General features: G+C 45.2%; 1 protein-coding gene across 3 annotated transcripts in view; it reads right to left on the bottom strand.

Annotated features, from left to right (window-relative positions):
- Positions 1-25,872, bottom strand: part of MAF (MAF bZIP transcription factor) — a 207,292-nt gene that overhangs the window by 126,570 nt on the left and 54,850 nt on the right. Inside the window, exon 3 of one of the 3 annotated variants that reach the window (XM_054078626.1) lies at positions 13,106-13,830. The exons of the other annotated variants lie outside the window; for them this stretch is intronic. The gene's annotated coding sequence lies outside the window, so the exon portion shown is untranslated. Of the gene's footprint in view, positions 1-13,105; positions 13,831-25,872 lie in introns of those variants that run through there. 3 annotated transcript variants of the gene reach the window in all.

Below are 25,872 nucleotides of genomic sequence, written 5' to 3'. Positions count from 1 at the left end.
ACATTACAACCCAAACACTGTCCTGAGTGCAACCACCAGTATTCCATGAGTTGAACAACGTTCATCCATCCATCAGGATTTAAAGTTGTGATATTCATGGGGGGTGGGGGGCCTCAGGAAATTGTTGGTCAGACTTCTAAAGGTATTTAGATACCAAACTCCTATTGATTTTGAGATTGCTGACATGTGAAAATCTTGCTATTGCTTTTGCTGATTTATTTGCTTAAGGCAGTGCTGAGAATGATAGATGTGGCATAATTAAACATGTACCTAGAAAGCGCAATCCACTATTTCTACTCTTCTTTATTACCCATCCACCGAGGAAGCCCAGATCTCTAGCACATGGGTAGAAACTGGAGCATTTCTTTCCCTTAGAGAAACAAGCCACTGTTCTCCATCAACCACATCACTTTTTGAGGTTCCTGGTCTCAATCCAGCCACCAAGTTTTGGTCTTTAGAGCATTTCTCAACACAACTTGAAGAACACTCTGCTGGGGCTTTCTTCACAGGTTCATGTTTGCTTTCGTCTCTCCTTGTTTGAGGAGTGGCAAAAAAGTGCTCGCCCAATGCACGTCTTGGCAGACAGCTCAGAGGTGCCAGGACTGTCTGTAGAGCAGGAGAAGGGCACACAGCTCCTCAACACTTTGAGGGCATAATCACAAATGCAATGACTTTCAGGAGACAGTTGGCAGCTCCTGAACATAAAGGTTATAAGCCTGCAGTTCTCCTTCAGATTTGATATCTTGCAAAGGGCTTTGACTTGCTTTGCCTTACGTGTAACGTAAACCCCAATGGCTTTGCCTGCTTGTGGTTAGCATGAAATACTAAATATTGCTGTGTATTCCCTACATGCACACTGTGGCCTGAAGCAGAGGCAGAAAGTCATGGTGTAAAAGAAATAATCTGGAATCTAATTTGCTGACTGGGACACACTCAGATATTTGAACTGCAGAAGATCTCCTCTCGTACTGTATATGGTAAAGGTAAAGGAGCTTTCTTCCTGTAAAGGTTAAAAAGACTCAATTTAAACAGAAGATTTCAGCTAAGGCTTGCTCAGTAGCCCTGAGGGATGCTTTACAGAGATTGAAATGGGTCCAATCCTGCTCTGCTATCTGCCCTTCTACTCTGCTTTCGTGAGACCCCACCTGGAGCCTTGTGCTTAGTTCTGGAGTCCTCAGAGCGGGAAGGTCATGGAGCTGTTACAGCAAATCCAGAGGAGGCCATGAAGATGATCTGAGGGCTGGAGCACCTCCTATTTGAGGACAGGCTGAGAGAGTTGGGGTTGTTCAGCCTGGGAAAGAGAAGTCTCCAGGAGAATTTAGAGCAGCTTCCAGTCCTGAAAGGGGCTCCAGTAACACTGGGGAGGGGCTCATGAGCAGGAAGTGCAGGGACAGGATAAGAGGGAATGGTTTTAAGATGAAAGTGGGGAGATTGAGATAAGATCTTAGAGGGTGGGGAGGCCCTGGCCCAGGTTGCCCAGAGAAGTGGTGGCTGCCCCATCCCTGGAGGTGTTCAAGGCCAGGTTCGATGGGGCTTTGAGCAGCCTGGTCCAGTGGGAGGTGTCCCTGCCCATGGCAGGGGGTGGAACTGGATGGGCTTTGAGGTCTCTTGCAACACAAACCATTCTGTGATTCTATGATCACAGTGACACGAGCATGGGTTTCAGTAATTTTTTCCTTCTATCATTCTTACAGGAGGCTTGGCACATGTTTTTGTGCTTCTCTGATTTTAATTACTGGAGCAAAATGTGTGATGAGTTCCAGTATCACTCTGTTGGATTCAGACCATTTCCACGTAGAAGCTGATGCCTGACAGCACTCAGTGTCAGAGGCACAGCCAGGCAGGACTCACTTTGCAGGGAAAAGTGCAGAAAACGTGTCATGGTTCTAACACAACACACTTGTGAGGACACTTTTTAGCAATCTAAAGATTAAGCACCAAGTCCAACTTCACTTGCAGTCAACAAGGAGAACAAACTACCTGGAAAGGGTGATTCAGCCCACCTAAAGATAGAAGGATGCTGGATTATTGGCATGGAGGAGATGGTGAATTTCTGGACAGCTAAAGTTGAGGGAACGAGTCCAAGTAGGGTGCCCAAGTAATGCTAGAAGCTGCCCTGGTCCTACAGCTGCATAGATTCCTGAAGGCTCATGCAGTTGCTGCAACAACGTGACTGGACTGTAAACACTGCAAGTAGAAATCACTTATTTCTTTTTAAACACCTTGCATGGAAATAAGATGAATGCAAGCCAAAACCCCATGTGGCTCCACTATATATCATGCTGTATCACACCTAGCAAAGAAAGGCTCACCCAGGCTTCAGCTGAAGGGAGCAGCCGTCCAGCTCAAGTTATTTTCTAGTTTGCAAGTAACAGGCCTCCCAGAGCAAAAATGACTTTCCTTTAAGAATTTACTCTTCTGGGTAAGAAAAAAAAAAATCTCAGTAGTATGGTGATGCTGCTGCACCTTCCTTCTAGGTTAAACCTCCCAAACAATGAAAGCAGTCAAGGCCTGTCCCAGCGTGCCCTGGTGAGGAAGGTGGCATGGTGACCAACAAAGAATGCTATATCACAAATCCTCAATGGTCAAACATGGCAATGGCTTGGGCTGTTCCACAGGACACCATTGTCTCAGGGGTTATCAGGCTTGTTGACCATGAAAAGCTTATCTGGAAGCACCAAAGACATGATCCAGCAGAGCCAAAACCCAGCGACTGCTGGGAGTCAACGGGAGCAGCACAGCCTGCTGCAAACGATGCCCAGCTTATTTTTTTATGAGGAAGGCAAAGCAAATCCTTAGAAGTCAGGACTGCCCATTTTAACGATGCCTCATGGTGTTTTCCCCCCCATCAGAGCTCATCACAGCCACCACTGCAGCGCCCAGTGCTGAGCTGCACCCTGTGCTGTGCACCCCACAGCGACCAGCCCCCCAGGAGCAGAGAGGGGAAAGAGAGAGGCATGGGGATAAATAGCGGGAGAGAGAAGGGAGAAGGAAGGGAGGGAGAAGGGAGGGAGGAAGGAGAAAGGAGAAAGGAGAAAGGAGAAAGGAGAAAGGAGAAAGGAGAAAGGAGAAAGGAGAAAGAAAGGAGAAAGGAGAAAGGAGAAGGGAGAAGGGGGAGGGGAGGGGAGGGGAGGGGAGGGGAGGGGAGGGGAGGGGAGGGGAGGGGAGGGGAGGGGAGGGGAGGGGAGGGGAGGGGAGGGGAGGGGAGGGGAGGGGAGGGGAGGGGAAGGGAAGGGAAGGGAAGGGAAGGGAAGGGAAGGGAAGGGAAGGGAAGGGAAGGGAAGGGAAGGGAAGGGAAGGGAAGGGAAGGGAAGGGAAGGGAAGGGAAGGGAAGGGAAGGGAAGGGAAGGGAAGGGAAGGGAAGGGAAGGGAAGGGAAGGGAAGGGAAGGGAAGGGAAGGGAAGGGAAGGGAAGGGAAGGGAAGGGAAGGGAAGGGAAGGGAAGGGAAGGGAAGGGAAGGGAAGGGAAGGGAAGGGAAGGGAAGGGAAGGGAAGGGAAGGGAAGGGAAGGGAAGGGAAGGGAAGGGAAGGGAAGGGAAGGGAAGGGAAGGGAAGGGAAGGGAAGGGAAGGGAAGGGAAGGGAAGGGAAGGGAAGGGAAGGGAAGGGAAGGGAAGGGAAGGGAAGGGAAGGGAAGGGAAGGGAAGGGAAGGGAAGGGAAGGGAGAGAAATTTTTCAACGGCCTCTCAGTAAGATGGAGAAACTTACATCAGTCCTACCTACGTAAACCATCCTTGGAGAGCATTTTCTATCAGGGCTTAGGTGTAAAAAGGTTGATCTACTATAAAACTCATCAGTTAGCAGTAGGATACTTTCCTCAGTTTGTTCTAAGGATCAAACGCCCCTTTCTCCTCTGCCTTCCTCTCCCACGTGCCTGCACACACACACACAGATGCACAGGAACTGATCCCCCTGCCAGCAGTCCCACCCCAGCCATGGGCGAGCACTGTGCAGCACCCTCACCCTCTCACTGGAGCAGAGGGTGCCTAGTGGAACTCACAACAGAGGAAGAAACAAACCTCAATGCACACAGCGTATTGCAGTGGAAGAAACTCTGCAGTACAGGGTATTTTGACAGTGAGACACAAATTTGTAAAGCCTCCCCTTGCTCATGACAAACCCCAAATGCAGATTCTTGCAGAGTAAACTGCCATTCCCCAAAAGCTAGTTCACTCTGTCCTCCTGCCTGCCTAAATCCTTTGGCACATTGCTGAATATTATGATTCTAATGAGGTAAGGAGCAACCAACATCCAAAGAAAACCCAGCAAGAAGTTCCAGTCTACTTTAAAGTCATTGCTTCTCTTAGGAGGAGGTCAAGGCAAAGTTATTTGGTTGTCATATCTCTTTGCTTCCTGTTTTAAGTTACCGAGATCTTGTACCGTCAAAAAGCTGCTGACTTCTACTCCTCAGGTGCCCGTGCTAAAGTGGAAAATGAGCTTCTCTTTCTTTTCTCCCTCCTCCTTTCTCTCCCTTCTTCCCTCTGTGCGTTACTTTGGGGTTGTCTGAGTTGACAGGTACACAGCAAACAGCCACCAGAACGTCCTCAAGGGAAAGAACATAGCAAGCTTTTACAGACTTTACCATACAGCCGGGTAAGAAATCAGCCCTTTTAAGGCTTCCCTAAACACAGCAAGCACATAAGCATCCCACGCAGCACAGAGCCAGCTGTAGTACAGACCTGGACACCCAAGAAGGGTTCCAAAGCCTGCAGGCCTCGGAGCCAGGCTGGGGTTTCTCATTATCCAGGCTTTGATGGTGTTAAGATCTGACAAATTAGTTTGACTTATTGAGACTATGGCTATGGCTGCAACTCAGATGAATTTTGGGTTCACACTTCTACAAGTTTGAAAATGTGGATTATCTTCTTCCTTGAGCCATAAGCCTTCAAAGGGCTGCGTAAGACCCCAAGGCCTCATGGAAAAGTCAGCATAGAACAACTCCACTGAATAAGTTAAAGCCTTTCCTGACCTCACTGCTAAAATATTTGAGGCACTAAATGAAACAAGGCATTAAGAGGAAAAAAACGGTTCTGTGGACATGCTACAGCATCTCTTCATCTTCACAGTCCATGGGGTGGAGCACAATTAGCTCATCTGTGAGAAATTTGTGCAGGGAAGGAGTTTTAAGAAGTGTTAAATTCAGCTCCGGCCCAGTATCCTGTTGTTCCCTGGATGGCAGCTTAGAAAGCAGCCATTAAACTGGAGAACTGTGTGCTGCAAGAGGTTGCGATGGCCAGAGGAATGAGTGGACTCCAGGGCGGACTGGAGGATATGGGAAGACAGATGCCTTGGTGGCCATTATATTCAAAACCCCAGGTGCAACCTCTACTCTGCTTACTGCCAGACCAAGGAGCAGGTAGTGCAGTGAGGCATCACATCTGCTCTTCAAACTCTCTCCTCTATTGAACATCAGAGGGGAAACACACAGAGCTGCACAGATTTTGCACAAACCCATATTTCAACTCCATGCAATTCTATCTCTCCGAGGAGCGATGCTGCCTTACGGCTCCCACTGACAGGATGGGGCAAACCTTTCAGGCTTGATGTAGGTATCTGGCAAGTCCCAGGATCCATCTTCACCCCAAACAGTTTTTCTGAGAAATGGAAGCAGAAGAAGATATTCCCAGGCAGCTGGATGTGAGAGTATTTCAATATCCGCTCATCCAAGCTTTAATCTCTAAATTGCAAAAACATTAACATTATTGATTGATCAGACATCAATCCAACAGGAAATTTAATTAAATTAAAATGTGTCACTGAGCAGTCCTCACTGCATCACGTATAAATCTTTGGTAATAAGTTGACAAAGACAGCAGCGATTGATACCGTGTTCCCAGTTTGATTTATCCCCCACTATTTTATTTTCCTGTGCTGCTAATGAGCGTGCTCGCAGGCTCCCGGGGGGACGGGCTCATCTGCAGGGCATTCACCCAACGTTCACCAGCACCAAAGCTTCCCGTGTCCACTGGACATGGATTATTTACAGCCAAACAGGCTCAAACCAGATGGCCTCTGGGGCAACACCTTCACTCAAGGCACTTCCACAGGGCTGACCCCCACCCAGTGATGGCTGAGCACAGCTTTCCTGTTCCAGAACCTCCTCAAAACAGATTTGTCCCCAAAGGCAGCAGAGGCCCAGATTGACACTGAGAGGTCCCTTGCATTAAATCAGTCTATTCCCAGGGAGAGCAGGCACGGCCCCAATCCCAGCCCACGTGCAGCCACCGTGCACCAAGGCAGGGGGTGGTGGAACTCTTGCACCAAGCAGCTCTGGAGCCCCTGCCACAGCGCAGAAACAGGCGGATAATAGCAAGATGCTAAGACAGATGATTAAGAAACAACTTCGTACAGCAACTTCTTCATAGTATTATAAATCATTGCAGCTGGCTGAATAATACAAAAAGAGATTAAGAAATACTTTCTCCAATTCATTTCTGAACAGCAGTGGGTTTGGTTTGCTGTCACTTATGGCAGCACTATATTTACTGTAATTTATTGTTATTGTTGCTGCTGTTCAAGCGGCCACTTGCTATTTAGGAAAAAGTTCGAGAACCCAGGAAGCTCATGTTTTGGGTTTTTTTCTAAACTGCTGGGGTTTCGTTTGTTCCCCGACATTTGTTATTCATCCTGAGGGGGTGTCAAGGGGCTGCACGCACCTGAGCTCACGTACTGTGGGGACAGGGAAGAGCTGAAGGGAAGGAGTCAGCAACCAGTGCTGGGCTGAGATGGCTTTGCTTTCAATAGAGTGTGGGGAGGGAAGGAAGGGAAATCCAGATCATTATTTATAGGCATCAAAATCCAGCACTAAGCATTTTGCAGAGAGAAGGAAAACAAAGATTAGGTTACCCAGCTGAATGTTATTCACAGTCAACAACTTCCTTACTCACCACAGAGCATACAAACTCCTGCATCTCTCTGCCTGCCAAGCGCTGAGCCACACATGAGCAATACTACCTTCAGAAACCACTCACGTTATCTTTTGGGTTACTTTCTCTAACCTTACTGAATCTAAACTCCAATTCCATTTCTCCAGAGCCATCTTCAAAAAAAATACGGAGGTAATGCCGATTGGCTTGTGACTAGATGTGCTAATCGAGCTGTCTCAGCATGGAGTCCCAGCGACAGAGCACAGATTTTCTCTGTCTCCACCTCCCACTTACAGCACAAGAACAGTTTCATGCCTTTGGCAGAAGTGCCAACCTGGGGAAGCTGCAATGCACACGCAAGGAGAGGAGTGATGAATTAACTTGACAGAGTGCATTTCTCAGAATAAAACTCTTCAGAATTTGATCCATGAGGTTTCTTTCTCCTTGGTCCACATCATAGGTGAGTGTTCTTGGGGTAACCCGAGGTGCTTGGTGCGTATTTCAGCTCAGATCTTTCTCTGATGGGTATCTGCTTTGCAAAGGCAAATCCTGTCTGCACAAAATGAACTAAATGAGCTCAGATCCATGGAGAAATGGATTTGGAACTGCCTTCAGAGGTAGTGGTTTATATATAAAGTGTGTCAATTCCGGACACCCATTTAGACGGAGTTTGTCAGACCCAGCTCTGGAACATGTATTGCCTGCAGAAATCATCCAGAAAACCTAAGAGGCTGCTTTAAACCCCAGCGTGTGAAAGGCCCCAAACCAGGATTTAATGGATTAGTAAGGCTGAAAAGGACCATCATAATCATCTGGTTTTGTTTCCTATGTAACACAGCTGAAGAATTTCACCCACTCATTTCAGCATCAAAGCCATCACTTCTGCTGAAGCTATTGCATATCTTTAGAAAGACACTTACTCTTGATTTAGAGACTGAAAGTCAGGCTAAATCCACCGCATTCCTAAGCCAACTGTTTCAGCCGTTAACTACTCTTGTTATTAAAAAGGCCCACTTCCAGGCCAATTTTATCTAGCTCCAGCTTCCCCTGGTCAGATCCTGTTATGTTCCTCCTTGCTGTGGAGCAGATTACGGTCAGTTTTAAGGTGTGGGGACTATCCTATGAATCCCTGCACTCTTTCTCTTCTTGGATAGGCTTGGAAATTCATCACCTGAGATTTTATCATTTGCAAGAGAATAACCAGGATAACCCCCACCCCTTCAGAAGAACAACTGTGCTTCTATGTGTCCGAGTTTCTGTTTAATCTGCTCTGAATCTGGTGACTCTGAGCTGATAGGGACAAGGAGATACAGGTAAATATGGGTCGCACTTTGAGCTCTCCCTTAGCACATTTGTCGAGGCGTAATTCTGTGCATCAAAGCAGTAGACTGTGTCACATCCAGCACAGATACCAAGCAATGTCGCCTTAGAAAGGGCAGAAGGTGAGAGTAGCTTTATGACACTATTGATTTATTCTGTGCCTGCAGTTCAAAACTATACCCAGACAGACAATAAAAATAACTGCTCTAACCATATAACAGCTTCCTGCTACTAAAATGGATTTTACACTTAAAGTCATGGAGGGCTTTTCTTTCTTTCTTTTTTAAGTCTCAATTATGAATAAATTTTTCTGAATAAATGGAGATGAAAAAATGTCAGTACTTGTTTAGTCCTGATGTTGTCCTTTTATTCTGTTGTCCTCAGTTTTTAAAAAGGCCAGGATTATTTTCCTGATGTGAAGTTATGTTGTAAGTGCTATCAGTAGGCACAAGAACCTGGCATTAATCAGAGCAGACAGTTTGGTGCACAATTCTTACCTGAAGAACTACTCAGTGGGAATGGTAATCTGGAACAGATTTACCATGCAAAATAAAATTGCTTATGGCCTTGGTGTCTACTGCATGACCTGGGATTGAGGCCTTGCCATTAGATTTGAATGTTAAAATAATATCTAGAGCACCAGGGTTACCTCCTAGAAAACCCATTTCCACTCAAAGGATCCCACATATTTGCACACTGAGGTTTACACAAGCTGCAAGTGCTTTGCTACGTTGAAACTGGTGCCTGAGCAAGCTGCTAGGATGCTTCTGCAGTAATGAGTAAATTCTATGATAATAGGGAAAGAATCTTAAAACTTGAAGCCCTGCCTGACTGCATGGACATGAATGGACCAGAGAAGCCATGGATGCACCGTCCTTGGAAGTGGTCAAGGCCAGGCTGGACGAAGCTTTGAGCAGCCTGATCCAGTGGGAGGTGTCCCTGCCAATGACAGGAGGTTGGTGGGCTTTAAGGTCCCTTCCAACCTGAACCATTCCATGATTCTATGATTTTATGAACCCCTCCAAGATCCCTGAAACTGCTGAAAAAAAAAAGAGAAGGTAGTAGAGAAGGCCCAGGAGTTTGCACTGATGCTGGATGGACAGGTCCTTTCTCTTTTTACTTACCCTGACCCGGTGTCAGTACATATTTTTGGACAGAAATGCAGTGATTCAGACCAGGGAAATGATTGCTTCACAACCTGGGCTTCTTTCAGATATTGTGTCAGATGGATCAGTTGTACACTCCAGTTCTCCAGTTCACACAGTGGCATTCATAGGCACAGAATATGGACAGTGAGGTGATGGAAATCAGAGCACGAAAACAGAAGGAAAAAAGACCTCAGTCTTTATATGAGGTGGAGTGAGACAGGATGAGGCAGTTGCATAGAGCAAGGAGAGACAAAAAACAGAGCCTGTTTCTCTGCAGGATGGAGATGAGCAGCCCGGGGTCATGGAGCATGAGGAGGACTACACTCTGCTGGGAAAAAAAGTGATCAGAAAAAGGAAAAGGAGGAAGAATCTGCTATTCAGGAGCCATTCCCTTTCCATAAGTTTTACGATTTCAGAGACATTGCCTGACTGACATACACTGTGAGATATTGTAATGTGGCCTCCTGTCCCTGGAGATGTTCTCAGAAATGAGATGATTCCATCAGCAGGGTTTTTACAAAAGTGAACAAACATTGTCATAAATGAAGCCAAACCTATGAAACATTCTGGGAAAGTCAAGATTTTTCTCTTCACAGCTGGCTGGTGGATTTTTCCCACTTACTTATTCTCTGTGATAAAGTTCAGATACATTAATTATCTTGGTTTAAAATTAAATTCTTGAATACATTTGCAAGTTATATTTTTATTTTAATTTGTAAAACATAGAAAGAATTTGAAAAACATAGGAACGTTAATAACAAAAATGACCCCATGGAAATCTTATGCTCTCCAGTCCAGAGAGAGGAGAGAAGACTTCTTTTCAGCTGTGATTTCACATGTTCTTTTGGTGGTTCTGGCACTGGAAATGTTATCTTTATCTCTTGCACCAGGTGGTACTGGCTGGTGATGTGCTCAGGTGGGTGTGACATTGGAGACAGGGACCTTTCTCAGTTTCTCTGATTTTCATGTAATGGTCAACAGAAAATATAAAAGATGGAAGTTAAGATTATCCCTTAAATTACAAGGTTGATTGTTAATCTTCACTGTATCTTCAACCCACCCAGGCAAACCAGGGTCAGGCCCTTAGGTTCTTACACACACCTTTTCCCTCACACTAAATTTGCAGCACAATTCCAAGAGCACCATTTCCTGATGAATCATTCCTCTCTGGCCTTCATACTTCACTTCAATTTTTATTACTTTTTCTGAGCATGTTTTTTTAACATCCTTTCAATCACCACTCTCTTTGGAGGGCCCCAAACATTTGACCCATTTTAAACCAACCGGATTATACAGTTTGGCTGGGAGCCCAGGGAGCTGTTCCCTGACACGCGCTATGGGACCTCTGTGCAAAGACCTCATGGATGGCTCCCACAGCCACCTCCGTGGATGGCTGTTCTCTATCTCTCTCCACTTCTGCAAGGCTCAAGAGCACGTCAGACACGACCTATTTTCAAATGGGGGTTCATACAAGTTGCACCAGATCCTTGTCAGTCTGGGGTGAAAACTTGACCTCTCAGGATGGGAAGCTTAACTGGGAGAAGAATTTCTATCTGGAAGTCCTAACAGCTCTGCGATACTGGAAAAAAAAACCCTTATGGGGGAGTGATCCCTTCTGGTGCATTTCAAAGCCTGTTCTTCAGAGTAGCAGATATATTTATATTGGAGGTGGGTTGCTAAGCAGAGTAACTACTATACAGGAGCTAGGCACAACAAACCAGCTCCCCAGGTTTGATTCTGTGCTCGAGTACAGCTACATGGGTGTAGATGGCTGTACAGCTCACTAATTGTGCTGGAACACAAATCCTGAAGAGATTATTTAAGGTATCTACAGAACTTGAGGCTTTGTGCAGTGAAGATGCTCAGTAGGAGCTCCTCTTTCCCAGAAGTAACGAAGAGATTGATGAGTTCCTTAAGAAAAGGAAACCATTCTTGATGTCTGTTGGCACAGGTCAGAACACAGGGTACATCTCTGGTGATAAAGTAGATAATGGGTCATGGAACAGCCTGACCCAAAGGGAATAAGGCCACATCTCACCTGGTGTGGCGTTGTGTTATAGATTTACTGCACTTTTGCGATGTGTGTGCTCAAAACTTGTGCCAGCATCAATCCCTTGAATTTGCATGGTTCTGGGATGTTGTGCTATCTCCAGGAGGTTATTTCAACACAGATTCATGGAGGATGGAGCAAATGTCTTCTGCTTCTTCCATTACTCCTCCAACATTAGTGACAGAGCAGCAGAGCATCTGATGTGCTGCATCCTCCTGCGCTTCCAGCTGAAAGTTTCACTTGGGAAGGAGGCTAAACAGAAGAAGTAGGAGGTAAATCCGAAATATCAGGGTGGATGTTGCTGTTTGCACCTTAGCAAGCTGGTCTTTGAGAAACACTGTGTTCACTAGCTGGATGCCAATTGCCAAACGATGCTATCAGTTGATTAAAACACAGCCTGCCAGCTTCTTGCTTGATAAAACTAAGTACAATCTGATTGGGAATTCTCAAATCCATTACAGAATGACTAGTCCATCACTTAAATCAGCATACACCATTTTGCCATGAGTCATCAACATACTTTGCTAATATATTTGCAGCAGCTAAACCTTGACAAACCCTCTGACAGTCCATCAAAACAGTCCCTGAGTGCCGGATCCTGGGGGTGGGAAATGGCAGGAGCTTGGGACCATGAGGGTTTCCTGTTGTTCCCTGCTCAGCTGAGTGAAGGTCATTTCCTCTCCTCTCTCACGCAGAAGAAGCTGAACCCTCAGCCCTCGAAGATATGTCAGTGAGCTCCTAGAAACAACAGCCAGCACTTCAAGGAGCCCTCTCCTGCATGGCCACACTGACCAGGCAAGATCACTCACAAAAGAGAGGTGCTTCTCACTCCACTTACCTCTTTGGAGGTAAGTAAGGTGATGTCAGGCTGCAGAGAAAAAAAAATGCCATCAACTATTACAAATTAGTCTTGCACTTGATTTCTTCTGCATTCTGTAGCACAAAAATCAAGGGCTGCAGAGCCAGGCTAGCATTCCTGCAGCGGAAGGAAGGGGCATGCTGCCAACGCATTAAGAATAATCCACTAGTGGGTTGAAGTGTTTAAAAACAGCCTTCTGTTCTTGGCTCTTTGGAGAGTTTTTATCTGCTGAGTTGTAGGAGGGAGCCCAGCTCCAGATATACAGTGGTGGTTCCACCTCAGCTGCAATGTATTCTTGATCATCCCAATGTGATAGATAGAAATGTTACTCAATGAACTGCTATGGGACCCTTGCTAGCTGAATAAACACTGACAGACCAGACGAACAAGCCAATCCCAGCGGAAACATCAAGTCTTTCCTGCCTTAACAGAAATAAGATCTTACAGAGGGGAACAACCTGATGCCAAACCTTCTAGATAAACTGAGCAAATGCATTGGAGGCCATTTATTATTGATCACCTAAGCAACAAGTTACGATGAAACAGTAAGGTCGCAAAGATAATAAACCCTGCTCACAGGAATTCTCAGATAATGCTTTGATAGTCAGTGTTAGCCTCCAGTTCCACCATTCCCCACCTGTGTTCTCTTACCTCCTCTCCTTTGGTTCTCCCTCCCTGTTCTTTTTCTCTTGCAATTAAACAGTGCAAGATCTACTTGAAATACATACAAATAATACAACTCTTCTATGTCAGATGTCAGCACGAGTTCTTGTGTGATGTAAAGACAACAGAACTCCATCTCTGGTCTCAATGTATTTTATTTACAAGAAAATGCATAAGTGGGAGATAAAGATCTCTTGTTTGCACACGTTCAAAAACTGAAACCATAACATAAGGGGTAGCTTGTGCTCCTAGTCAAAATGCTGAGAGTCTGGGAAGTCTCTCCAGAAGGGAGACTGACTTGGAATAGGCATCATAGAGCAGAGGTTCACAGGCACAGTTTCTTCCTTTAAAATAACACGACATGAGAGGTGAAGAGGCTCCCAAAACTCTGCCCTTGCGGTTCACATTTGAATATATGTTTTTAAAGCTGGCCAAGCAACCAAAATTAAGCCTAATGTAATTACGTTCCAGTAATTTGAGCAGAAAGTAGTCCTGGGAAAGTCAGCAGGCTGAAAAAATTATGGCAAAGCAGGTATATTGATTTTTTTTTGTGCCATTCCTATCAGATCAGAAGTCCATGAGAAGAAAATTTAGGCTAAGTCAAGAGTTCTCAGTCTCTGCTGTGAAGACCTCAGAGGTCCATGGGCTAACTCAAACAGGTGCCTGGCTGCGTGGTGTGGTCCCACCTGAAGATTTCTTCGAGCTTTCTGCGCAGAACCATGATATTGCCCCAAAGTCTCCATTCTTAGGAATGCTGTCTTCATCTTCTCAAATGTGTGTGTCATTGTTCTTTGTTCCTTACACCCACCGGCAGTCCTGCCTTACCTCCTGCTGCCGAAGAAACTTTTGGCTTTCTCAAGGTGCAGATTTTTAAGCAGTGTGATCTCCTCTGCATCCAGGTGTCACCACTCCAGGTCTTCCGAGAGACTAAGGTTGGAAATTGGAAAAAGGATGACAAAAAGTGATAAAAGTAGAAGAAAAAAAAAGGACAGCAGCAAGGAGGAATGGCTACAGAAGATGAGGCAGTTAATAAATAGAACGGGTAATGAACCAGGAGAAGTCTTGGTGTAAGAAAGAGGAACAACAGTCACAAGAGCTGCTAGTCACAAGGAAAGAGGGTGTCACATAAAGCATTTGACCCTCTCTACAGCACAAGCACCACTCCAGGGTGGCATAGGAGCTCTGGGCAGTTTGACAACCTTCCTCTTGCAGAGCAGGGCTAAATATATCCTGAAGGACTTTGTGGTGGTGTGGCTGACCCCTTGGATCAGAGCTGAATGACCCACCAAACCCTGGCTTGCTTTTGGAGAGAATTCCCCTGTGTCTTCTCTGTAAGGGAACTGTGTGCACCAAAGCTGCTCTGCAACTGGACCAGTGCCCAACAAATGGAGATGACCAGGGGATTACTCCAAAACCACACCATGCTCCAAACTGAGGCACTAGCGTAGACACAGCTGTAGCATAACCCAAGAGAAGCGAGGTTTCAAATACACTAAATATACATGAGGGGAAAAATGTGGGGGATTTAGAACATAAAAAATGTTGAAAACCACCAGAAGTTTTCTGTAACACTCTGCCGTTTTACTAGGTCATCACGTACCTTCAACATTTCCACAAATTTCAGCTACCACCAGTCAGATCTCTTCTTAATGAACAGTGAGACACACAGTTTGCCCAATGATGACTAAATTACGCAGGAGGAATCACAATTGATAAGACAGTGATTTATGAGCCTATTGTTTTCCAGGGTCTCGTAAATAATCCTAATTGGTGTTAATCATCTACCCGCTGCTTTGTGTTATCACCAAGCAAAGGACACTTCCTAAAGTAGCTATTTAGGGGTATAATCCTGCTGAAAGGCAAGAGAGATATTGACTTCAACAAGGTCTGGATGAAAGCGCTCAGATGTAGGAACAGAAGCAACACCACATCACACTGTCTTTCTGTGCCTGTGTTGAAAAGTTCCTTTTCAATATGCTCACAGTAAATTCAGTGAGTTATAGTAAACCTTTCCACATGGGCTTCTTGCTGTGACTCTTCAGTCTTCCTACCAGCTCAGAGATGCATTGCACAGGATCTAATTTTTGCTGATGCTCTTATTTGCGGCTCCTGCCCTTGTCCCCTTTGCAATGGTCATCTTTGAGAAAGCCTGCTCAGGAACAGCAGAAACTTCCAACCAGGACTCAGGGTCTTTCTGTCTCTGGTTTTATTGTTATCCCTGAAAAAGTACTTTGATCTCCTGGTGCCTCACCATTTGTCATGCCATATCCTTGTCAGGAGGGAACTGCAGAACTCAAGACCTCCTTGCTTGCTGGTTTTAGGTATAAGATTTGCTGGGTTCAGATTTAGCATACAGATGAGCTTGCTTGACCTTAACAGGTCTGCACTTTAAATAATGCTTAAATAGCATTCTAGAGGGTACAGTCGTACGCTGCTTGCTTACAGAAACTACAAGGAAACCAGACAGTTTTTCAATTCATGTATCAAAGAGAAGGAGATTTACACATAAAAGGGTGAATTATTTTGATTTGTAGTTTTCAAGCCACTACGCATTCTCCAACATAAATGCTCCCTTGTCTCTGGTTTCTGATAGCTCATATCAGGTTCAGTGGCCTAGATTTTCAAAAGTGGTAATTTTGGAGGCCAATATTTTTGACTGCCAACTCAAGGTGCCTTAAAGAGACCAGATACTGCTAAGATATTGCATGTCTTTGGAAAATGGGGCCATTTTGACACCTCTCAAGCCAGACACCCCAAAATGACAGCATGTAAAATCATCATGGGTGGTTTTGCTGGAGTAATAAAGCTCTTTCCCCCACCACACCATCCCTTCCTCTGTGCTGTTCATGCCAGTCCTCACCACATCATCCGTCATCACCATTTAAGCTCCCTGCAGAGTCAACACTACCAGTCCTTTTTGACATTCTCAACCACCAAACATCCTACATAACCTATAAAAAGAGCTCATTTCCTTAGCTATTTCATTTTTTAAATACCTATCAAAGTCTCCTAGGGCCTGAGTCCGGATAGCTAAAACCTAGCTATATGGTATTTGAGGGAGAGGAGGGGAGAAACTCTATCCCATTATCTGCATTATTCCGTTACCCTTGGATGTCTTCCATGTACTTGGAGGAGCAATGCCCCATTCTTGAGGCTTCACATTGCAGCCACTGCCTTTTTGGCAGAAGAAGGGTGGATGTGGCTCCCTTCAAAGTCAATCAGTGTCACTTCTTTAATCAATCTAGAAGGTCATCACTGTACTTCCATCAAATAGAGTTGGGTACAATTCTCGCTGAGTCCTAAATCTTTATGGGGGATTCAAGTTACAGTGGGTGTTGGAAAAAGTCTTTTCTGGTCCTGACCTCAGCACATCTTCATTCCTAGGTCCTTTGTAGGAGTTTAAGATCAAGAAAGAATTATATCCAGGACTCTGAGATACAATTCAGAAGTACATATAACGAAACCCCAAATTACACAAAACTGACTTAGTTTTGCGTTTCATTATGACTTTGAAAACATCTCATTTTGTTGAAAGGTTCAGAATGCTCAGAGAGCTTTTGTGTGAAGACAGGTCACATTTTGAGCAAGCTGGCTATTTGGAGTTCCACATCAGAATCATCTATGAAACATCATTGTTCAGCTGGGATTTCTGAACAGAAATCTATTGCATTCCAAGGAACTACGGAGGGAGGATCTGAGTAAGGTGTGTGTGAAACCACAAACTTGAAGTCAGGACCCCTTGTATAAACAAACCTAGCAGCACAAAACGCTGAATCTGTTAAGCCAGAAATTATTCTTCTCAGGTTGGAGTCGTTTCATTACCGATTTGGCACTTTGGAGCAGGATCTAAAGCTCACTAAATTCAAGGGTAGAATTTCCATTGATTTCCAACGAGCCTGGATCAGGTCCTAGATCACATTGTCACACTGCAGCAAACCCAGCCATGTTGCAGCGTACCCACCTGCTCACTAAGGTCTCGCCTTCAGCCAGTCAAGTCCATTGCAGCTACTACCCAGGTTATCCCAATATTCACTTGGGGCAATGCTCAATAAACACTGTTTTAGCAAAATCAGCAATGCTGAACACCACTCCTCGGTAGTAAATTAACCCAACTAATGAACACCTTTTCGTAAGAGTATTTGTCTGCTTAAATCAAACCCAAGTGACAAAAATCCTTGTTCTGTCAACCAGAACGGTGCCCTCCTGCGCCAGCTGTGGACCAGGGCTGGCTAAAGACTGAGAGGAAAGGGAATGAGGACCTCGTAGTATTTTTAATGAGATACATAGGCTTCTTTTACAACTGAGAACAATTCAAAAAATTCTGGTTAAGAGCTCAGCAGCTTCTGTGTGCATAAGAAAGAAGTGAAGAAGGGAAGATAAAAGGAAGACAGGCAAGAAGGTAGGAAGGATGAAAGAAGAGAAGGAAGACCCCATGTTTCATTTGCTAATACTTCATGTTGACAAGTCATAAAAACACAAAAACCTTCTTAAACCTCTTTCCTTTTTTTGAAAAAATTGTCCACCTACAAATTAAAATCATCTCTAGACACTGCTGGAATTCTTTTCCTAGGCAGTCTTGTAATGTAAATTGTTATGTACGATAAGAAATTCTTTTAAAAATAAGACATGGAAATTTTTCTTTCACTGCAAGCCAAAACAGACGTCTATATCTGAGAGGAATTTGGGGAAGAACAAATAATCCTCTGGAGCTGGTACTAGAGTAGGTGCCCTAAACAAACCTACAGAAGGAGGATAATGAGGCAATGATTTATTGCGTGCTCTGCAATTCTCACTGCTGTGCAGCGTGCTGTAAGAAGCAGTAAAAGGGAGAGGCAGTAATCATACAGCCTCCTTCTCACGGGTTTCTGGATATTGCCTGCTCTGTATATGACCGCAAGACACTGAAACAGCGCTGCAGCCACCCTACGCTACAGGACTGACAACTGATCTTTGTGCTGCACCACTTCATCTCATACTTCAAGCTGCAACATCTACGTTGCTACCTAAAAAACCCTAAGAAGCTATATTTCAGCACTCTTGAAGCTTTGCACAAATGCAAAATGTCATTTGTGTTGGACAAGCTATTACTTTATTTGCACAAGAGGTATTTTCAGGTTTCCATTAGTAGATGGAATCCCAGACCTCCCAGTCTTCCATCGTAAAACTCCTCTTGGATTGAAAAAGGACAGCATTTCATGTATTCCATTTTAGACAGATTAGGGACTCAATCCGGATAGCAAGTTCCAAACACATAAAAGTAGCAGTGATAAGATCTTGGTCCTGAAGAATTCCGATCAGTAAAATGAGGAGCAGAAACATGCAATGTAACCAGCCTTGCACCAATCAATACAGATCACCGTGACCCTGATCCTAACTGGGTTGGATTTGCAATTAGCTCTGCTTTTTTTTTCAGTTTAAAACTAATTTGGATTCCTGTAATGACTGGCGAGTTGCTTGCTGTTCTGCCCAAGTTCCTCTCAATATCTTCAGTTTAAGAATGCCAAAAAACTCTCTGCGACTCAGGATTAGTCTTCCAAAGTGTTTGCTGAGTTATTTATAATAAATAAACGTGAACAAAATTACCTGCAGACTACTCGTACTCAACTTCCCCCCCGCCCCAAAAGACTAAATCAGTGAAATAAATTAATTGCTATGAATTATTCAGCTCTACCTGTGGCAATGAAAAATAGCAAGAGCGTTAGGTTTCTTCTTTGTGTACTAAGCCTCTAATTTATAGGGAATGCATATTAATAAAACACAGGATATTCATCAATATTCAAGTCACTGCCTGCCTGGCTATTTAATCTAAAATTACCAGCCAGCTCAAAACTCTTACTAGTTAATCATGCAATCTAAGCCATTCTGATATTGATGGTTAACATTAATTGCCCAGCTGCCATTTATAAAAACCTCTCCTACATCCTTCTTTTGCCTCGCAGAGAACCCTTTGATATCTTTAACTTTATGGACAAGCTGGCAAGACAAGCTCATCCAGGCAGTTCTTCAACCAAAATTGTTTGTTTGCTTCCAGTGAAAAGGACGTTGTCTTCCATTGTAATTTTGCATTTTGAACATTAGCAGTAAAACATGTCCTTCATTATGAAGACTTTTCAGAAGTTTCCCTACTTCTGAATGGAAAGGAGGTTGTGGAGAGGAGGGAGCTGGGCTCTTCTCCCAAGTGACAGAGGACAGGACAAGGGGGAATGTCCTGAAGCTCCGCCAGGGGAGGTTCAGGCTGGACATCAGAAAAAAATTTTTCACGGAAAGAGACATCGGACACTGGCAGAGGCTGCCCAGGGAGGTGGTCGAGTCACCTTCCCTGGAGGTGTTTAAGGAACGGGTGGATGAAGTGCTGAGGGGCATGGTTTAGGGAGTGTTAGGAATGGTTGGACTCGATGATCCAGTGGGTCCTTTCCAAGCTGGTGATTCTGTGGTTCTATGATTCTATGGTTCTGCAGACATTCTGAAGGTGGTGAGAAGAACCAGCCGGTTTCCATTCCACTCTGCAACATGTGTTGTCCTTTACAATGGAAGCAAAGATGTTCAGATCAGGAAGGATGAATCTGTGATTGCTGTCTCAGTTGCCAGCTCTGAACTCCACAGAAAGCCACCAACAGTGGATTTCCTCCCAAAAACCTGAATTCACACTCCCTGGGGGATGGCTGGCATAGAGCAGTGACACCTTCAGGCATTGCCAGCTGATGAGGCAGGACTCGCTCTGCAACCATTGAGGGGCAACAGGAGTAGCTGGGGAACACTTTCATGGGATTCAGCTTGGCCAAAATTTCAGCTCAAGCTCCTAAAGTCAATCATACCAGTAAGAGGTACTGATGAAGTGGATGTCAGGGACATCCTAAAGCACTGTACTGTAACACCAAATCTGAGCCAGACTCGACATTTATCATCTAGATTTTTTTCTTCATTCTTCCACCTTTCTCTTTTATTAGCTTAATCCAGTTAAAGTGAGCAAACCCTCAAACAAATGGAAACCTGTTGTCCTAACCAAAAAGTTAAGATCCTGGAAGTCAACTGTAAATCAGCAAATCTGCAAAGTACTCACTGTCCTCACTCAAGCAGAAATTTTGAACTGCAAATATATATAGATATAAAGTCATGTAAACACTACTCCATAACAAAGAAAATAATCCTTAAAAACAACATTCACAAGTGTTTTCAAATTATTTGACACTTTTTTTCCCTCATTTAAGATGAGACTTAAAATACAAAGAAAAAAGTTGCAGGAAATCTTTTTTGAGTAAAGCAAGTCCCTTTGTCCCTGTTCCAGAACTACCAGCAAATCACTGTTTCTTCCCATTCTGTGAGGGTTGCTAGTTAAAGGTAACTGGTCAGAGAGGGCACGTGGCTCCACTTCTCCTCCCCAGCTGCACGAAAGCCCCCTCCCGGCCTTGAGACTTATGTAAGGGACCCCATCACTCACGGCCGTGTCAATAAGAACTTGAACCTGGATGTTTGCAGAAAGCAAACACTCTGAGTGCAATAGCCGAGCCTATCCCAATTCATTTCAAAATTCTGGCAAATATTTGTGAACCATGTTTTGTAGCATTTGTCCAGGTCCCACTGGAGATTAAACTCAGCTTTCGAACACGCTGAGGTTCTCGGTGAATCCTGAGCTGCTGAGAGGTAACAACATGCTGACATCAAGGAGAAAATGATGACTGCAGAGTGAAACACAGCCTCAGAACAAGCAAAGACAAAATAAACTCTCAGCATACCTCAGTGATTCTTTGTGGCATAAAAAGTGGCTTGGGCCTTGTCTGAACTGGGCTTTGACCTAAGGTAGAAAGCCAGGTTTAAATTAAATTTGAAGGCCATCCTTCTTAAAAGCTCTTCTACAATGCTTTGGCTGGACAGTGTGTTTTCCTAACCAATGTTTACATAGTTTGACCCATTTTCAATTCTCTGCTTTAACTGAAACTATTAATTAAGCTATTTAAAAATTAAATTGAGTATATGCCTCCTTTGGACTGGATCTCAGGCTTCATTTAATTGTTAGTTCTTGTGCTGAGTTGGGCTGTGAGGGTGTGTGAATCTTCCTTCGTTTGGAAATTTACCCAAAATTACAAATATATTTCATACAGACTCTGAGACTGAGTAAAATGACAAAGACATGTCCTGCTTTAATTGTTTTAATTGTTTGGAGTATATCCTCATGATGTTTGGAAATATCCTCATGATCCGAGGGCTGGAGCACCTCCTGTACAAGGACAAGCCAAGAGAGTTGGGATTGTTCAGCCTGGAGAAAAGAAGGCTCCAGGAAGATCTTAGGACAGGCTCCTAGTCCTGAAAGAGGCTCCAGGAAAGCTGGGAGGGGATCTGGATGAGGGAGTGCAGGGATAGGATGAGGGGCAATGGTTTTCAGCTGAAAGAGGGGAGACTGAGATGAGATTTTTGGAAGAAATATTTCCCTGTGAGGGTGGGGAGGCCCTGGCCCAGGTTGCCCAGAGCAGTGGTGGCTGCCCCATCACTGGAGGTGTTTCAAGGCCAGGTTGGATGGGGCTTGGAGCCCCTGATCCAGTGGGAGGTGTCCCTGCCCATGGCAGAGGATGGAACTGGATAGGCTTTGGGCCCCTTTCAATTCAAATAATTCCATGATTTTATGATCAAAAATACACCTGCAGTCACCACGGTGCCCTGAGCCCGGTGTAACGGAGTTGAACACGGTGTGCGCCTACAACTGCCTGAGCTGCTGCTAGAGGCATAAAAGAAAGTTTGATTTTGTGAGCACAAAAACATTCACACATTGCATTTCTTGTGATTGATATACCATAATCATGCTGGATTTTCAAGTGGAAAGGGTGCCTAGAAATTACTGAAAAAGGATCATCTCTAGCTTTCTATTTGCAGAAAAAGCAATCCAGCAGAGAGGGGCCACTGTGAGACCAAAGCCTGATTTAGATTTTCCCGTTGAACGGCTTCTCTATATAGAAATCTCATGAAGACACCCTGATCCTTTAAACTTCAGTGCTGATGCTGAAATTACGCTGTGTGTCAAAATTACATCAAACAATCGTGCTCATTTCCACCAGAAAAATTTGATTATTTCACTCTCATTTACATTACATTTTTTCCCTGCGATAATGCTGACTTGGAAATTCCCTGCGGTCTGGACACCTCCAAGTAGACTTTTCCAGTCGAAAGAAAGCTTTCATTATATTTCATCTTTTTTTTTTTTTCCTTGATTTGAATGTTATAATTAGATTGGAGAGATATTTATTGCGAACTGCATGTTTTGCCAGGCTCCACCAGCGGCGTCTTTTAATTTCTTTCTTTTCAATGAACCTTTTGACTTGATAAAAGTGGCTCTAAGGTATTTTAACAAAAGAGGCCAATGGAGCCAGTTCATTTTAAACCCCTCTCTAAAGTATCTCATTTCCTTACTATTTCTTAATAGAGGCACTATCCTGCAATGTCATAACGAATGGCAGAGTTGACTTCAGTAGGATCAGGATCACTCCCTCCTGTAATTAGCTCTATATTTCAAAATATTAGAGGTCATTTTCTTCTTTTAATTTTTTTTTTCATCTGCAAAAACAAAACATTTGGGGAAAAAAAAAGCCTTTCAAGGGTGACTGTCAGTAGAACACTAAAAATAAGTTGCACCCATTCCAGTTGTTACAATTTATGCCTCTAATGAAATTTTCCTCTTCTCACTTACTGCAAATTTTTAATGTGAGCTTTTACAGCCATTGATTCAGTATCTTTAATCTTCTACCAATATTACACAGAAATGGAACTGACTGGGGAAAATCCATCTGGTTATAAAGCACACTGTCTATAAAATCGGGCACTTCATCCAAAACCACTTCTTTTTCCCCTCAGTGGGTCAGATAGGAGAAAATTATAATATTTTGAAATATTGTTAATACTAGTCAAAGATTAATACACTTGTAATTAATAATAAGTTTAAAATATTATGACGCCTCTGGAGAAATCAAAGGATCTGGTGTCAATCACGCTAACTCCCAGGGAGGGGCCAGACCCCACAGCGCCAAGTTCCGATGCTCTTAATTATGTTCAGCAGCTAAACCGACTCCCTGAGCCCAGCAGGGGAAATTCAGCCCCAGCCCAGAGCAGGGAGGGAGCACATCATTCCCAGCTACTCATTTAGATGGGATCTGTCAGGGTTTGCCTGAGCAAAGGCCTGGGAGCCAGTCTCACAGGGAGAAAACAGCCGCATGCCCACACCCCAGGTCACGGCCTCTCCATCCTTCCCTTTGCCGAGGGCTTGCTGGCACCTCGGTCACCGTTTGCAAAGAGGGCTGTGCTGGCTCACCAGGAGCTGTGGGCTCCCTCCCCTGCCCCGAGCTCTTCTCCCCGGCCCTGTAACCACCCTGGAGCAGACATCCTTTGTCCACATGGTCTATTTATAAAACCCCACTTCCACAAACGTGTTTGGTCCTGCATGGGTCAGCTTCACAACACCAATTACGGCAGCCAAGCTGCACGGCAGGCAGGTGCAGCATCCAAAAGGAATGGTCCAGGGCCAGTAACAACTTGACCCCGAGCAGCTACAGGCAGAGCAGCACGTTTGTCCGTGACCCCTGAGCAGGGGAAAAACATATGCTTTTCCCTCATGATCATTGTGTCAACACTAAAACTACAAAGCACTTCAACCCTGCAGAGAGCTCAATAGAGCCCAGTGGACAGGACCTTTAAAATCCACTGGTCTATAATACAAAATGAAATCCCGCACCAGCTGAAGTGAATGGAAAAAGTCTCCAGCCCTGCAGGGTGCCAGGAGTTCCTTCTCAGGGCAGGAAAGTTAAGGACATGTGCAAGGCACTGGCAGGACAAGGGATCTATTTTCGGACACCTTCTATGCCAGATATTTCTCTACCAATCCCATCCACACTATCCCAGAACACATGGGAATCATTCATGCATTTACTGATCATGAACTGAAAAGGGAAGATTGCACAGATTCCCCAGACGAGGAACAGGAGCAAAGGTGGGTCTGCTTGTGCCTGCCTGGAGGCCTGGGGGCTGCTCCCACCTGTGCATCTGGCTGAGACATGGGCACAGCCTGCAGTAGCGAGGAACAGGGATACGGACTCCTCTGGGAATCATAGAGTCATGGAATGGTTTGGGTTGGAAGGGACCTCAAAGCCCATCTAGTTCCACCCCTTGCCATGGGCAGGGACAACTCTCACTGGATCCGGTTGCTCCAAGCCCCATCCAACCTGACCTGGAACACTTCCAGGAATGGATCAGCCACCACTGCTCTGGGCAAACTGGGCCAGGGCCTCCCCACCCTCACAGCAAAACATTTCTTCCTAAAATCTCATCTCAATCTCCACTCTTTCGGCTGAAAACCATTCGCCTTCATTCTGTCCCTGCACTCCTTGATCAAGAACCCCTCCCCACCTTTCCTGGAGTCCCTATCCGTACTGGGAGTCTGCTGTAAGGTCTTCCTGCAGCCTTCTCTTCTCCAGGCTGAACACCACCAACTCTCTCAGCCTGTCTTCATATGGAAGGTGCTGCAGTGCTTGGATCACCTTCATGGCCTCCTCTGCAAGAAGCAGGACAAGGGACACCAGCTGCCAGGATAAGCCTGAGGGTGTCTACATGAACCACTGTAGCAGAAATACCCAAAGGAAATGCCCGGGAGAGTCATTTGGTCTCACAGAGCTGTATCTTGCCAGAAGATTCCTGGTTTCCCATCCCAGAGAGTTTCCCTCTGCCACCTCCTCCTCAGTGCTGACCAATAACACACCACAGCCCAGCTCAGCTCACACATTACCTGCAAAATCCTCTCCATCTCTCTCCCATCTGAGGCACCTTCTCTGCCTTGTTTATGCCCACACATTTATCCTTCTGGCACCCCCCAGCAACAGATGAGCTTCTGATGAGCCCCCACTTGGGTTTCTACAGCTGCCACACACAGATGAGCACTCACACACCCTCGTGGGAAAGCAGTATGCGTCCCTGCACCATGGTGCTGCCGAGATCCAAGTCATGCGCTTCCCATCCTGCTTACTTCTCAGCACAAATAATTTCATGGCCAGGATGCAGAAGAAGGTCCTGCCAGGAAAAGATCGGTTAGTTCACATGCTTCCAGGGCTTTATCCAGCAGCCTGTGCCAACCCCTGAGACAAAAATCTCCCTACTGCTTCCTACTGTGTATTAAAATGTTCTCTCTGCACTGGCCAGCATGGACCGCAGCAGCAGAGAGGAGTGCAGGCTACACACTGGCCACAGACACCAGCTTGGCAGTGCGGGTACCCCAACCACACACTGCCATCCTCACCAGCCAGGCTGGACACTGTGGAGATTTAAGGGATCTGTGCACGTGTGTCTTTTCTCCTCCATCTATCTTTATCTGGCACAGGGAAGGAGTGTGATCTCATGACAGTGTGAGAAAAAGTCTATTTATTCTGTCTGGAAGGGCACTGCGTTCAGTGAAAGCCTCAGCCTGCATGCGTGCTCCAAGGAGACACCACTTGGGTTGCTGATGGATGAGACCCGATGACCCCACCAGCCCTGGGATGGTTACCCCCAAGCCACCACTGGCAGAAGGAGGCACCTCACCACTTCCTCAGTGCAAAGCCCAGCAGCCCAGTACTGCAGAAAGTCAAGTCTGAATTCTGGTGAGACAGAGGTGTGGGCACTTGTTCCCTTCTGCTGAGCCGCCAGCGCTGGGGGGCCCCTCGGGGCTGGCAGGGGCACTTCTGTCAGCACTCTGCAGAAACACCTTAATTGACATATGCTAACATGCTGTTAAACACAACACAGTTGTGTTTCAAAATACACTAGCGAGTCAGAGCAAATGCATTTTTAAACACACTTGCTTTTTTTTTTCCCCCAAAAGGAAGAGGTTTTGGTTAACATGTACTAGTAAAAACATTTTGGAACACGATGGAGACGTAGGAGATGTGAACGGAATGGCCAGTGTCGTTTTGCCACATACAGCCTGCAGGAAAAGTTGACTTCAAAAACAGGTTTTCCCTG

Source organism: Cuculus canorus, chromosome 13, assembly GCF_017976375.1.
Source record: "Cuculus canorus isolate bCucCan1 chromosome 13, bCucCan1.pri, whole genome shotgun sequence".
In the NCBI taxonomy this organism is placed as follows: Eukaryota; Metazoa; Chordata; class Aves; order Cuculiformes; family Cuculidae; genus Cuculus; species Cuculus canorus.
Note: the sequence above shows the minus strand (reverse complement) of the source record. Positions and strands in the feature narration are given on the sequence as shown.